The sequence below is a fragment of the Schistocerca gregaria genome, chromosome 2, assembly GCF_023897955.1.
Source record: "Schistocerca gregaria isolate iqSchGreg1 chromosome 2, iqSchGreg1.2, whole genome shotgun sequence".
Taxonomy (NCBI): Eukaryota; Metazoa; Arthropoda; class Insecta; order Orthoptera; family Acrididae; genus Schistocerca; species Schistocerca gregaria.
The window spans coordinates 442,075,815-442,089,071 of NC_064921.1; the positions used below are offsets into that span (position 1 = coordinate 442,075,815).

At 45.5% G+C, this 13,257-nt stretch overlaps 4 non-coding genes across 4 annotated transcripts; all 4 read right to left on the minus strand.

Moving 5' to 3' along the window:
• Positions 1-694: 694 nt before the first annotated feature.
• Positions 695-776, minus strand: Trnas-gcu (transfer RNA serine (anticodon GCU)). The gene has a single exon. It is a non-coding gene; the product is annotated as a tRNA-Ser (tRNA).
• An 839-nt stretch (positions 777-1,615) lies between these two features.
• Trnas-gcu (transfer RNA serine (anticodon GCU)) lies at positions 1,616-1,697 on the minus strand. Its single transcript has one exon. It is a non-coding gene; the product is annotated as a tRNA-Ser (tRNA).
• Positions 1,698-2,536: 839 nt separating this feature from the next.
• Trnas-gcu (transfer RNA serine (anticodon GCU)) lies at positions 2,537-2,618 on the minus strand. Its single transcript has one exon. It is a non-coding gene; the product is annotated as a tRNA-Ser (tRNA).
• Positions 2,619-3,457: 839 nt separating this feature from the next.
• Trnas-gcu (transfer RNA serine (anticodon GCU)) lies at positions 3,458-3,539 on the minus strand. Its single transcript has one exon. It is a non-coding gene; the product is annotated as a tRNA-Ser (tRNA).
• Between the last annotated feature and the right edge of the window lie 9,718 nt (positions 3,540-13,257).

Below are 13,257 nucleotides of genomic sequence, written 5' to 3' on the forward strand. Positions count from 1 at the left end.
GTCATTTAATGACAGCATCCGTCCACGTCGATATCCGATCGGGGCAAAATCACCGGACCACTTATTTACTGCAGGAATAAGCATTGTATCGACATGCAGTGTCGTCTAATGCACATGAGAAATGTGCTGGGCATTCTTTCCCACGACTTACTGCAACGAAACGTACAGCTCGATACGCTACACTGATATTACTTGCAAGGTTTTGACGTTCGTCCTAGCCCAAGATTGTCCTGCTGTTTGCGATGGAGCTTGGTGTTTGGGCGGCCCTTAGCGACGGATGTCTGCAAAGTCAAGTCTCTCCAGTGGGCCCTGCCAAATCGCTTCTGTATATGGCGGCCTGACGCAAAGCAAACTGTCGAGAGGCGACAGTTGTGCTACAGATGGATTATTATAGGCTCGATACGTTAAAATGACTGCGACAGGTATGCACTTAAATATAAATAAGAACTCGTCGTTCGCAGATACCGACATACTCTTCGCTGGAGCCGAAGTTTGATTGGCTTATACATCTCGAAATGATGTTTAATTCGAAGGGCATACGCTATGGAATGTTGTGCGCTTTCATCTGGTAAGCATTTTTGTCTCGTATTTCATACACACGCTATCGGCCTCGTACACGCTTCGTTGTTACTACTGAGAGGCGTTTCGCATGGGGAAGGAGTGACCGCAAACGCGTGCTTTACGTAAAATTCTTCGACGAGGATGGGATTCGAACCCACGCGTGCAGAGCACATTGGATTAGCAGTCCAACGCCTTAACCACTCGGCCACCTCGTCTGCTGGAACTACAGCTGTGTCTTTGGCGAGCGCTTGCGGAAAGAAGACATTTGTCGATTCGAAAACGCTTTCAAAACATCGTACTGGGCCGGTGTTAACGTCTAATGCCCAGCTGCAGTGCAGCCGACCAAGCTCCCACTCACGAGTCATTTAATGACAGCATCCGTCCACGTCGATATCCGATCGGGGCAAAATCACCGGACCACTTATTTACTGCAGGAATAAGCATTGTATCGACATGCAGTGTCGTCTAATGCACATGAGAAATGTGCTGGGCATTCTTTCCCACGACTTACTGCAACGAAACGTACAGCTCGATACGCTACACTGATATTACTTGCAAGGTTTTGACGTTCGTCCTAGCCCAAGATTGTCCTGCTGTTTGCGATGGAGCTTGGTGTTTGGGCGGCCCTTAGCGACGGATGTCTGCAAAGTCAAGTCTCTCCAGTAGGCCCTGCCAAATCGCTTCTGTATATGGCGGCCTGACGCAAAGCAAACTGTCGAGAGGCGACAGTTGTGCTACAGATGGATTATTATAGGCTCGATACGTTAAAATGACTGCGACAGGTATGCACTTAAATATAAATAAGAACTCGTCGTTCGCAGATACCGACATACTCTTCGCTGGAGCCGAAGTTTGATTGGCTTATACATCTCGAAATGATGTTTAATTCAAAGGGCATACGCTATGGAATGTTGTGCGCTTTCATCTGGTAAGCATTTTTGTCTCGTATTTCATACACACGCTATCGGCCTCGTATACGCTTCGTTGTTACTACTGAGAGGCGTTTCGCATGGGGAAGGAGTGACCGCAAACGCGTGCTTTACGTAAAATTCTTCGACGAGGATGGGATTCGAACCCACGCGTGCAGAGCACATTGGATTAGCAGTCCAACGCCTTAACCACTCGGCCACCTCGTCTGCTGGAACTACAGCTGTGTCTTTGGCGAGCGCTTGCGGAAAGAAGACATTTGTCGATTCGAAAACGCTTTCAAAACATCGTACTGGGCCGGTGTTAACGTCTAATGCCCAGCTGCAGTGCAGCCGACCAAGCTCCCACTCGCGAGTCATTTAATGACAGCATCCGTCCACGTCGATATCCGATCGGGGCAAAATCACCGGACCACTTATTTACTGCAGGAATAAGCATTGTATCGACATGCAGTGTCGTCTAATGCACATGAGAAATGTGCTGGGCATTCTTTCCCACGACTTACTGCAACGAAACGTACAGCTCGATACGCTACACTGATATTACTTGCAAGGTTTTGACGTTCGTCCTAGCCCAAGATTGTCCTGCTGTTTGCGATGGAGCTTGGTGTTTGGGCGGCCCTTAGCGACGGATGTCTGCAAAGTCAAGTCTCTCCAGTAGGCCCTGCCAAATCGCTTCTGTATATGGCGGCCTGACGCAAAGCAAACTGTCGAGAGGCGACAGTTGTGCTACAGATGGATTGTTATAGGCTCGATACGTTAAAATGACTGCGACAGGTATGCACTTAAATATAAATAAGAACTCGTCGTTCGCAGATACCGACATACTCTTCGCTGGAGCCGAAGTTTGATTGGCTTATACATCTCGAAATGATGTTTAATTCGAAGGGCATACGCTATGGAATGTTGTGCGCTTTCATCTGGTAAGCATTTTTGTCTCGTATTTCATACACACGCTATCGGCCTCGTACACGCTTCGTTGTTACTACTGAGAGGCGTTTCGCATGGGGAAGGAGTGACCGCAAACGCGCGCTTTACGTAAAATTCTTCGACGAGGATGGGATTCGAACCCACGCGTGCAGAGCACATTGGATTAGCAGTCCAACGCCTTAACCACTCGGCCACCTCGTCTGCTGGAACTACAGCTGTGTCTTTGGCGAGCGCTTGCGGAAAGAAGACATTTGTCGATTCGAAAACGCTTTCAAAACATCGTACTGGGCCGGTGTTAACGTCTAATGCCCAGCTGCAGTGCAGCCGACCAAGCTCCCACTCGCGAGTCATTTAATGACAGCATCCGTCCACGTCGATATCCGATCGGGGCAAAATCACCGGACCACTTATTTACTGCAGGAATAAGCATTGTATCGACATGCAGTGTCGTCTAATGCACATGAGAAATGTGCTGGGCATTCTTTCCCACGACTTACTGCAACGAAACGTACAGCTCGATACGCTACACTGATATTACTTGCAAGGTTTTGACGTTCGTCCTAGCCCAAGATTGTCCTGCTGTTTGCGATGGAGCTTGGTGTTTGGGCGGCCCTTAGCGACGGATGTCTGCAAAGTCAAGTCTCTCCAGTAGGCCCTGCCAAATCGCTTCTGTATATGGCGGCCTGACGCAAAGCAAACTGTCGAGAGGCGACAGTTGTGCTACAGATGGATTATTATAGGCTCGATACGTTAAAATGACTGCGACAGGTATGCACTTAAATATAAATAAGAACTCGTCGTTCGCAGATACCGACATACTCTTCGCTGGAGCCGAAGTTTGATTGGCTTATACATCTCGAAATGATGTTTAATTCGAAGGGCATACGCTATGGAATGTTGTGCGCTTTCATCTGGTAAGCATTTTTGTCTCGTATTTCATACACACGCTATCGGCCTCGTACACGCTTCGTTGTTACTACTGAGAGGCGTTTCGCATGGGGAAGGAGTGACCGCAAACGCGCGCTTTACGTAAAATTCTTCGACGAGGATGGGATTCGAACCCACGCGTGCAGAGCACATTGGATTAGCAGTCCAACGCCTTAACCACTCGGCCACCTCGTCTGCTGGAACTACAGCTGTGTCTTTGGCGAGCGCTTGCGGAAAGAAGACATTTGTCGATTCGAAAACGCTTTCAAAACATCGTACTGGGCCGGTGTTAACGTCTAATGCCCAGCTGCAGTGCAGCCGACCAAGCTCCCACTCGCGAGTCATTTAATGACAGCATCCGTCCACGTCGATATCCGATCGGGGCAAAATCACCGGACCACTTATTTACTGCAGGAATAAGCATTGTATCGACATGCAGTGTCGTCTAATGCACATGAGAAATGTGCTGGGCATTCTTTCCCACGACTTACTGCAACGAAACGTACAGCTCGATACGCTACACTGATATTACTTGCAAGGTTTTGACGTTCGTCCTAGCCCAAGATTGTCCTGCTGTTTGCGATGGAGCTTGGTGTTTGGGCGGCCCTTAGCGACGGATGTCTGCAAAGTCAAGTCTCTCCAGTAGGCCCTGCCAAATCGCTTCTGTATATGGCGGCCTGACGCAAAGCAAACTGTCGAGAGGCGACAGTTGTGCTACAGATGGATTATTATAGGCTCGATACGTTAAAATGACTGCGACAGGTATGCACTTAAATATAAATAAGAACTCGTCGTTCGCAGATACCGACATACTCTTCGCTGGAGCCGAAGTTTGATTGGCTTATACATCTCGAAATGATGTTTAATTCGAAGGGCATACGCTATGGAATGTTGTGCGCTTTCATCTGGTAAGCATTTTTGTCTCGTATTTCATACACACGCTATCGGCCTCGTACACGCTTCGTTGTTACTACTGAGAGGCGTTTCGCATGGGGAAGGAGTGACCGCAAACGCGCGTTTACGTAAAATTCTTCGACGAGGATGGGATTTTTTTTTTTTCTTTTTTTTTTTTTTTTTTTTTTTTTGGCCTCCCATCACCCCTTTTAGCCCATCCTTGCGCTCTCCATAATTCGCCTTCATCGGCGTCGGCTTCTCACGCCATGTACATAACCATAAACTGATGAGACAAGGGTAATCCCTTTATCGTGGAGAAACTAATGTACCCCTTCTTTGGGCTTATTGATAATGTGAAAAAAGAATGAAGTCTTCAGTAGGTAGAAACAGAAGTTATGTTCAGTTTGTTTCCTTCTTCATCGCTGTTTTTTGTTGTCACACTTAAAGCAAATAGGCTTCGTTGACAAAGAAACGTCAGAGGGCATTCCGAAACTGCCTCTTCTCTCTAAAAATGTTTAAAAAAAACCATATTCGGTGAGAAGCAACTATTTATAATGGCTTCTTGAAAAATAAATTAATAAACGTTGAACTCAAAGAACGGCAATTCCGGTAAAAACTAAAATAAATTTTTTTTTTTTTCTTTTTTTTTCCCACGATTGTAAAGTAAGTTAGTAGTGGTGAACACTCTCTTACGTTTGTCTTCTGTGTCCGCAGATATTTCTTGTTAATTCTTTTACATCAAGGTCTTGATTAAAAAATTTGCGTATGTTTCTTTATATTTACTAGTCTTCAGTAACATGTGATGCTCAGTTAGCAGATAGATCCAAAAATCCTCTTGGCTTTTCTCTTCCTTCGTGAAGAGGTAATGTACCGTTGCCGCTTTCAGCCAATTGACTGCGTTGCGTTTCGTTTTAGGAAAGGGTACATCATCCGGTGTCAAAAAGTCCGCAGGCGTTATAGCGTTAGGTGACGTTCGAAGGATGAGTGCCAGCTTTCGTCGGACATTTAGCCAGATATCTTTAACCTTGTCACACACGAAACGATGTTCTTCGTTATCAATTAAACTACACGTTGCACACAAAGGCGAATCCGCTAAGTGGATCGTATGAAGTTTCGAGTTTGTTGCAACTTTCCTATTTACAACAAAGTACCATGTTGCTTTTAGATGAGTAGCTAAGTTACGGTTATGAATATTTGCCCATATCACTTTCCAGTTAGAACATGGATAGTTTTGTTCTATTTTGTTGTTCTTCTTTTCTCCCATCAATTTGCCATATATTTCTTTTACGTTTGTCATGTCTTTTTCCGGAATTCTTGAATGTAGGTAGCTATATTCTATTAAAAACCATCGTAAATGGTAAAGTCCGCTCGGTATGTGCTGCACATTAATGGGCGGAGAGAGGTCATCTGGAGCTATTTCAGATAGCAAGTGCGCGGCGATACAGCTGCCGGATTGTCTCCATTGTTGAAACGTATTGGAGATGTACAGAGCCTGCGACTTTTTAGTAACATTCGTTAAGTTTAAGCCGCCATTATTAGTGGCGAGCGTCAGAGTGTCATACTGGATTTTAAATATGTGGCCACGGCTCACAAAATAGCCTATTGCTGACATAATTTGTTTGGCGATGCCGGCGGGTATTGGCAGGATCTGGGCGACATAATTGACTTTGGAAGTAATACAGACGTTCGCTAAAGACACTCTCTGAATTTCATTTAACTGTCGAATACTATGTGTCCGTACACTAGCTCGTATGGTAGTTAGTACTTGTCTATAGTTGGCCGCAATAGTTTGACGTATATTTTTTCGGAAATCAATGCCGAGACACTTCAAGGCTGTTAGCTCACGTAACTGACCGTGTGTGCGCATGCCAATGCCACGTCCGATATTGAATATGCCGGACTTGGTTTTGTTTAACCTCGCGGCTGACGCTCGTTCGTATTTTTCTATTATGTGCATTGCCGTCTCGACTTCCGCTACATTCATAACGAGAAACCCAACATCGTCCGCATAAGCTTTACATATTATTTTGTTTCCTCGTATTTGCAATCCTTGTAACCGCTGAGTCAAGGTAGCGAGCAAAGGTTCGATGGCCATGGCAAAAAGTGCCATGGACAACGGACAACCTTGCCTGACGGAACATGCGATCTCGACTGGCCGGCTAGCCTGTCCATTTATGATGATTCTGGAGGAGTTATTCGTTACCAAACGTCGTATGAGGTCAACGAATCTCGGCGGAAAACCCATTGCGCCTATCGTTTTCAGGAGGTAGGAGTGGCTGATCCTGTCGAAGGCTTTATCGAAATCTAACGACACGATGGCACATTTTAGTCGACATACTTCTGCTATTGAAATTATGTCGCGGTAGTCGGACAGCGTCTGCTGAATTTTCCTACCCTTGCCCACGCTAGACTGATATGGGCCGGTGACGCTGGCCATTACATTTTTAAGTCTGTGGGCTAAGAGCCGCGAAAAAATTTTATAGTCACTGTTCAGCAGAGTGATTGGTCTCAAATTTCCAATTTTCTTGCCAGCCGATTTTTTTGCGATTAACACTATCATACCTTCGCGAAAATCTTTCGGTATCTCCTTATTGAGGTTCAGAAGTTCATTACAGATGCATGTTATTCTATGTTTTATATGTTCCCAGAAGACTTGATAAAATTCTGCTGGTATGCCGTCAGATCCAGGGGATTTATTTTTTGCACTTTGATAGACAGCATAGTGTACATCGTCTTCGGTCGCCTCCGCTATTAGAGCTTCCGCGTACGCGTTACCAACGCGTCCTTGCAGGTGGGTCAGTAAATCGTCCTGTGCTTTTTCGTCTACCTCTTTATGTGAAAACAAGTTGTCGAAATGGGTTAGTATTTCTGCTTTTATGTCGTTGTGCAATGTCAAGGTGGTTCCATTATCAGTTTTAAGCTCCGTCAGTATTTTGCGGAATCCTCGTTTAGTTTCACGAATCACATGATATATCGAAGTGGCTTCTTTTTGCGCCACAGTCTCTGCTCTTGACCTTATTTGGTATCCTTCAAGCTGTTGTCGCCTTAATGTCAGTATTTTTGCCTGGAATTTTTTAATTCTCCCATGGTTCCCAATAGCTGTAGCACCTTGCAGGTAGAGTTCTCGGAGACAATGAAAGTAAAATTCTATCGTTCTTTTCCGCCAAAAGCTCTTCTCCCGGGAGTAGTTGATGAAACATCTCCGGATCTGAGGTTTGGCGCATTTGAGCCACCAATCCAAGGTCGAGTGGTAAGAGCTGAGTTTGGTCTCGCAGGCTCTCCAAGTGGTGAGAAAGGCTTCTCGACAGGCAGGATCTTTTAAGTGTGAAACATTAAGTTTCCATGGCCCTTTATATCGACAGGTTCCTTGTCGTTCCAAATTTAATGTGCATATATATGCAGCGTGGTCCGAAAAAACGGTTGGCCAAACTTCAGACTGCAGGATGCGGTGTTTCAGATTGGGCGAGACATATATTCGATCCAATCGGCTCGCTGAATGATTAGTGAGGTGGGTAAAGCCGGGTGCCGCGCCGTGCTTTTGCTCCCACGAATCAGTTAAACGGAGGTCGGTGACGATACGTTCCAGGTCCGGCGATTTGTTGTAGTTCGGAGTTTGGTCTTTGGCATGTATGACACTGTTAAAGTCGCCTCCAAGGATGGTATGGGTGCAGTGTACACCAAACAAAGGAACAATTCCCTCCTTAAAAAACTGTGCTCGTTGGCACCGATAGGTAGAACCAGATGGGGCATAGACATTAATAATCCTGGTGTTATAAAGCGTGCCGGCAATGCCTCTGCCGTTAGGCAGTTTTGTTACGTCTGTAATGACGACGCCCTCTTTGAAAAGAAATGCGGTACCCAAATCACATCCAATTCCAGGATTGACTATAGCATTATACCCCTGTATGAAGTCAAGTTCGATGTTTGTTACTTCTTGTAAAAACAAAATGTCCACATCAGCTGCATACAGGAAATCTTTTAAGTTTTGTAAATTAAATGGGCTACAAATTTTATTGATGTTCAGCGTAGCGATCTTATAGGCCTGCAACGGAACTACGTTAGCCAAGACGGGAGTGTAATTAGGAAAAACTCTGGCAACATATCATTTCGAAAAAACATTAAGAAATCTGACCCGAGAGACATGTGGACACAAGTCAGTAAAACCGTTCAGACTAGAAATATTCATGACTTGGGAAGGGACCAGTCGGCTTCTCCGTGTCTGGGACAGTATCCGTCGCGGCGATGACATTCAAGACGACGTCATCGCGTGGTGTGGCCATCGTGGTGACTGTAACGGTTCCTGTGGTGTCCATAATTTCGTCCTCCTTTGTAGTGTCGTCGACATCGTCTGCCCACGGATTCGACAGCCCTGTCATCGGTTCGTCATTAAGTGGTGCACTATATTCAGGTGTTTGCTGGTGATTTTTATCTTCGGTTCGGGTAATTGCTACGTCATCGGAGGGCAAACTGGCAGAACCGGAGGTACTATCCAAGGACACAGGGTCTTCGTTAGATGACTGCTGATTGCACTGCAAGTTCTCAGATGCAGATTGACGTATTTTGCCCCCTATTTGCTTCGCCTGTTCACGCAGTTGTGGTGCAGTCTGCTCTGCACCTAGACGCGCGATCCTCCGTTTTTTAGATTTCTTGGGAGATGCGTCTCGTGGTGGACTTTGGACGGTACCTGAAGAAGCCTCAGGTTTCAAAGTAGCACTACTCGAAGTGACTGACGCCAGGTCTGATTTCATTGCACTTGACGGGCTGTGGTCAGTGCCTAAGGCAGCTGCAGGATTCGGAAGAGCACCACTAGAAACGGCTGGTTGCGAGTCCGTTTTCTGTGCACCTGATACGCTTTTGATACCTCCTAAAGAAGCTCCAGGATGCAGAGGAGCACTACCCGAAGCGACTGAGGTCGCGTTCGTATCCATTGCCTCATTGGGCGATTCCACGGCGACAAGGGCAGGAGCAGATATGTCTTCGCAGGAGGGTTGAGTGTCTACAGATGCTACACCTGAGTCGGTCGGTTGGTCGGTCGCTTGTGGGTCGGTATTCGTAGTAACTTCGGGGGGCGCAGTGGCACTTGCAAAACCGCGCGCTACGGCGACATATGTCACGGGCAGCGTTGACATAGCAGGGGGCCTGACGGCATCGCCAGCAGGCAGTTGCGCCACTCGCCTTTGAACACATTCTGCACGAACGTGGCCTGGTAAATTGCAGACAGCACACGTTTTCGGTTGGTCATCATACATCACAACAGCTCTATATCCGCAGACGTTTATAAACGACGGAATGTGCTTCTGCAATTCGACTTTTAATTGGCGCACACCATTCAAAACAGGGAATTTGTGTGCAGCAGACCACCGTTCGGCAATATTACTCAAAACTTTCCCGTATGGAGCAATAACAGCATTTATCTGGTCACTTGTAATTTCAAAGGGAAGTTCAAAGACTCGCACGGTCCGAATACCTAGACCAGCATGGGCAACGGTAACCTCCCCAACATTTCCGTCAGCATGTTTAAATTTCAGAATGCCACCACAAGATCGAACTATCCTTTCACACAATTCTGGACTGGCAAGTTTCACGAAAACCACACTGTTCATAATCGAGAAATGTATGCCGATAATATCATCAAGTCCTATTTTAACATCATCCTCTAACCACTGTTCAACATCAAATGACCTCGGTCGGACAAAGTTGCGATCAAACGTGAATTTCAAAGTATCTTTTCGTTGCGGTTGCGACATCTCTTAATTCTTTTTCATGTCTACACAAATACTATAGACAGCGACGCGTTGCAGCAAGAGCAGAGACTTACCACGCGGAGCTAACGCAGCACAGCACATAGCACGGCACGTCCGACCTCCAGCGCAGCCGCTGGCTGACTGTACCACTCGGCCACCTCGTCTGCTGGAACTACAGCTGTGTCTTTGGCGAGCTCTTGCGGAAAGAAGACATTTGTCGATTCGAAAACGCTTTCAAAACATCGTACTGGGCCGGTGTTAACGTCTAATGCCCAGCTGCAGTGCAGCCGACCAAGCTCCCACTCGCGAGTCATTTAATGACAGCATCCGTCCACGTCGATATCCGATCGGGGCAAAATCACCGGACCACTTATTTACTGCAGGAATAAGCATTGTATCGACATGCAGTGTCGTCTAATGCACATGAGAAATGTGCTGGGCATTCTTTCCCACGACTTACTGCAACGAAACGTACAGCTCGATACGCTACACTGATATTACTTGCAAGGTTTTGACGTTCGTCCTAGCCCAAGATTGTCCTGCTGTTTGCGATGGAGCTTGGTGTTTGGGCGGCCCTTAGCGACGGATGTCTGCAAAGTCAAGTCTCTCCAGTAGGCCCTGCCAAATCGCTTCTGTATATGGCGGCCTGACGCAAAGCAAACTGTCGAGAGGCGACAGTTGTGCTACAGATGGATTATTATAGGCTCGATACGTTAAAATGACTGCGACAGGTATGCACTTAAATATAAATAAGAACTCGTCGTTCGCAGATACCGACATACTCTTCGCTGGAGCCGAAGTTTGATTGGCTTATACATCTCGAAATGATGTTTAATTCGAAGGGCATACGCTATGGAATGTTGTGCGCTTTCATCTGGTAAGCATTTTTGTCTCGTATTTCATACACACGCTATCGGCCTCGTACACGCTTCGTTGTTACTACTGAGAGGCGTTTCGCATGGGGAAGGAGTGACCGCAAACGCGCGTTTACGTAAAATTCTTCGACGAGGATGGGATTTTTTTTTTCTTTTTTTTTTTTTTTTTTTTTTTTGGCCTCCCATCACCCCTTTTAGCCCATCCTTGCGCTCTCCATAATTCGCCTTCATCGGCGTCGGCTTCTCACGCCATGTACATAACCATAAACTGATGAGACAAGGGTAATCCCTTTATCGTGGAGAAACTAATGTACCCCTTCTTTGGGCTTATTGATAATGTGAAAAAAGAATGAAGTCTTCAGTAGGTAGAAACAGAAGTTATGTTCAGTTTGTTTCCTTCTTCATCGCTGTTTTTTGTTGTCACACTTAAAGCAAATAGGCTTCGTTGACAAAGAAACGTCAGAGGGCATTCCGAAACTGCCTCTTCTCTCTAAAAATGCTTAAAAAAAACCATATTCGGTGAGAAGCAACTATTTATAATGGCTTCTTGAAAAATAAATTAATAAACGTTGAACTCAAAGAACGGCAATTCCGGTAAAAACTAAAATAAATTTTTTTTTTTTCTTTTTTTTTCCCACGATTGTAAAGTAAGTTAGTAGTGGTGAACACTCTCTTACGTTTGTCTTCTGTGTCCGCAGATATTTCTTGTTAATTCTTTTACATCAAGGTCTTGATTAAAAAATTTGCGTATGTTTCTTTATATTTACTAGTCTTCAGTAACATGTGATGCTCAGTTAGCAGATAGATCCAAAAATCCTCTTGGCTTTTCTCTTCCTTCGTGAAGAGGTAATGTACCGTTGCCGCTTTCAGCCAATTGACTGCGTTGCGTTTCGTTTTAGGAAAGGGTACATCATCCGGTGTCAAAAAGTCCGCAGGCGTTATAGCGTTAGGTGACGTTCGAAGGATGAGTGCCAGCTTTCGTCGGACATTTAGCCAGATATCTTTAACCTTGTCACACACGAAACGATGTTCTTCGTTATCAATTAAACTACACGTTGCACACAAAGGCGAATCCGCTAAGTGGATCGTATGAAGTTTCGAGTTTGTTGCAACTTTCCTACTTACAACAAAGTACCATGTTGCTTTTAGATGAGTAGCTAAGTTACGGTTATGAATATTTGCCCATATCACTTTCCAGTTAGAACATGGATAGTTTTGTTCTATTTTGTTGTTCTTCTTTTCTCCCATCAATTTGCCATATATTTCTTTTACGTTTGTCATGTCTTTTTCCGGAATTCTTGAATGTAGGTAGCTATATTCTATTAAAAACCATCGTAAATGGTAAAGTCCGCTCGGTATGTGCTGCACATTAATGGGCGGAGAGAGGTCATCTGGAGCTATTTCAGATAGCAAGTGCGCGGCGATACAGCTGCCGGATTGTCTCCATTGTTGAAACGTATTGGAGATGTACAGAGCCTGCGACTTTTTAGTAACATTCGTTAAGTTTAAGCCGCCATTATTAGTGGCGAGCGTCAGAGTGTCATACTGGATTTTAAATATGTGGCCACGGCTCACAAAATAGCCTATTGCTGACATAATTTGTTTGGCGATGCCGGCGGGTATTGGCAGGATCTGGGCGACATAATTGACTTTGGAAGTAATACAGACGTTCGCTAAAGACACTCTCTGAATTTCATTTAACTGTCGAATACTATGTGTCCGTACACTAGCTCGTATGGTAGTTAGTACTTGTCTATAGTTGGCCGCAATAGTTTGACGTATATTTTTTCGGAAATCAATGCCGAGACACTTCAAGGCTGTTAGCTCACGTAACTGACCGTGTGTGCGCATGCCAATGCCACGTCCGATATTGAATATGCCGGACTTGGTTTTGTTTAACCTCGCGGCTGACGCTCGTTCGTATTTTTCTATTATGTGCATTGCCGTCTCGACTTCCGCTACATTCATAACGAGAAACCCAACATCGTCCGCATAAGCTTTACATATTATTTTGTTTCCTCGTATTTGCAATCCTTGTAACCGCTGAGTCAAGGTAGCGAGCAAAGGTTCGATGGCCATGGCAAAAAGTGCCATGGACAACGGACAACCTTGCCTGACGGAACATGCGATCTCGACTGGCCGGCTAGCCTGTCCATTTATGATGATTCTGGAGGAGTTATTCGTTACCAAACGTCGTATGAGGTCAACGAATCTCGGCGGAAAACCCATTGCGCCTATCGTTTTCAGGAGGTAGGAGTGGCTGATCCTGTCGAAGGCTTTATCGAAATCTAACGACACGATGGCACATTTTAGTCGACATACTTCTGCTATTGAAATTATGTCGCGGTAGTCGGACAGCGTCTGCTGAATTTTCCTACCCTTGCCCACGCTAGACTGATA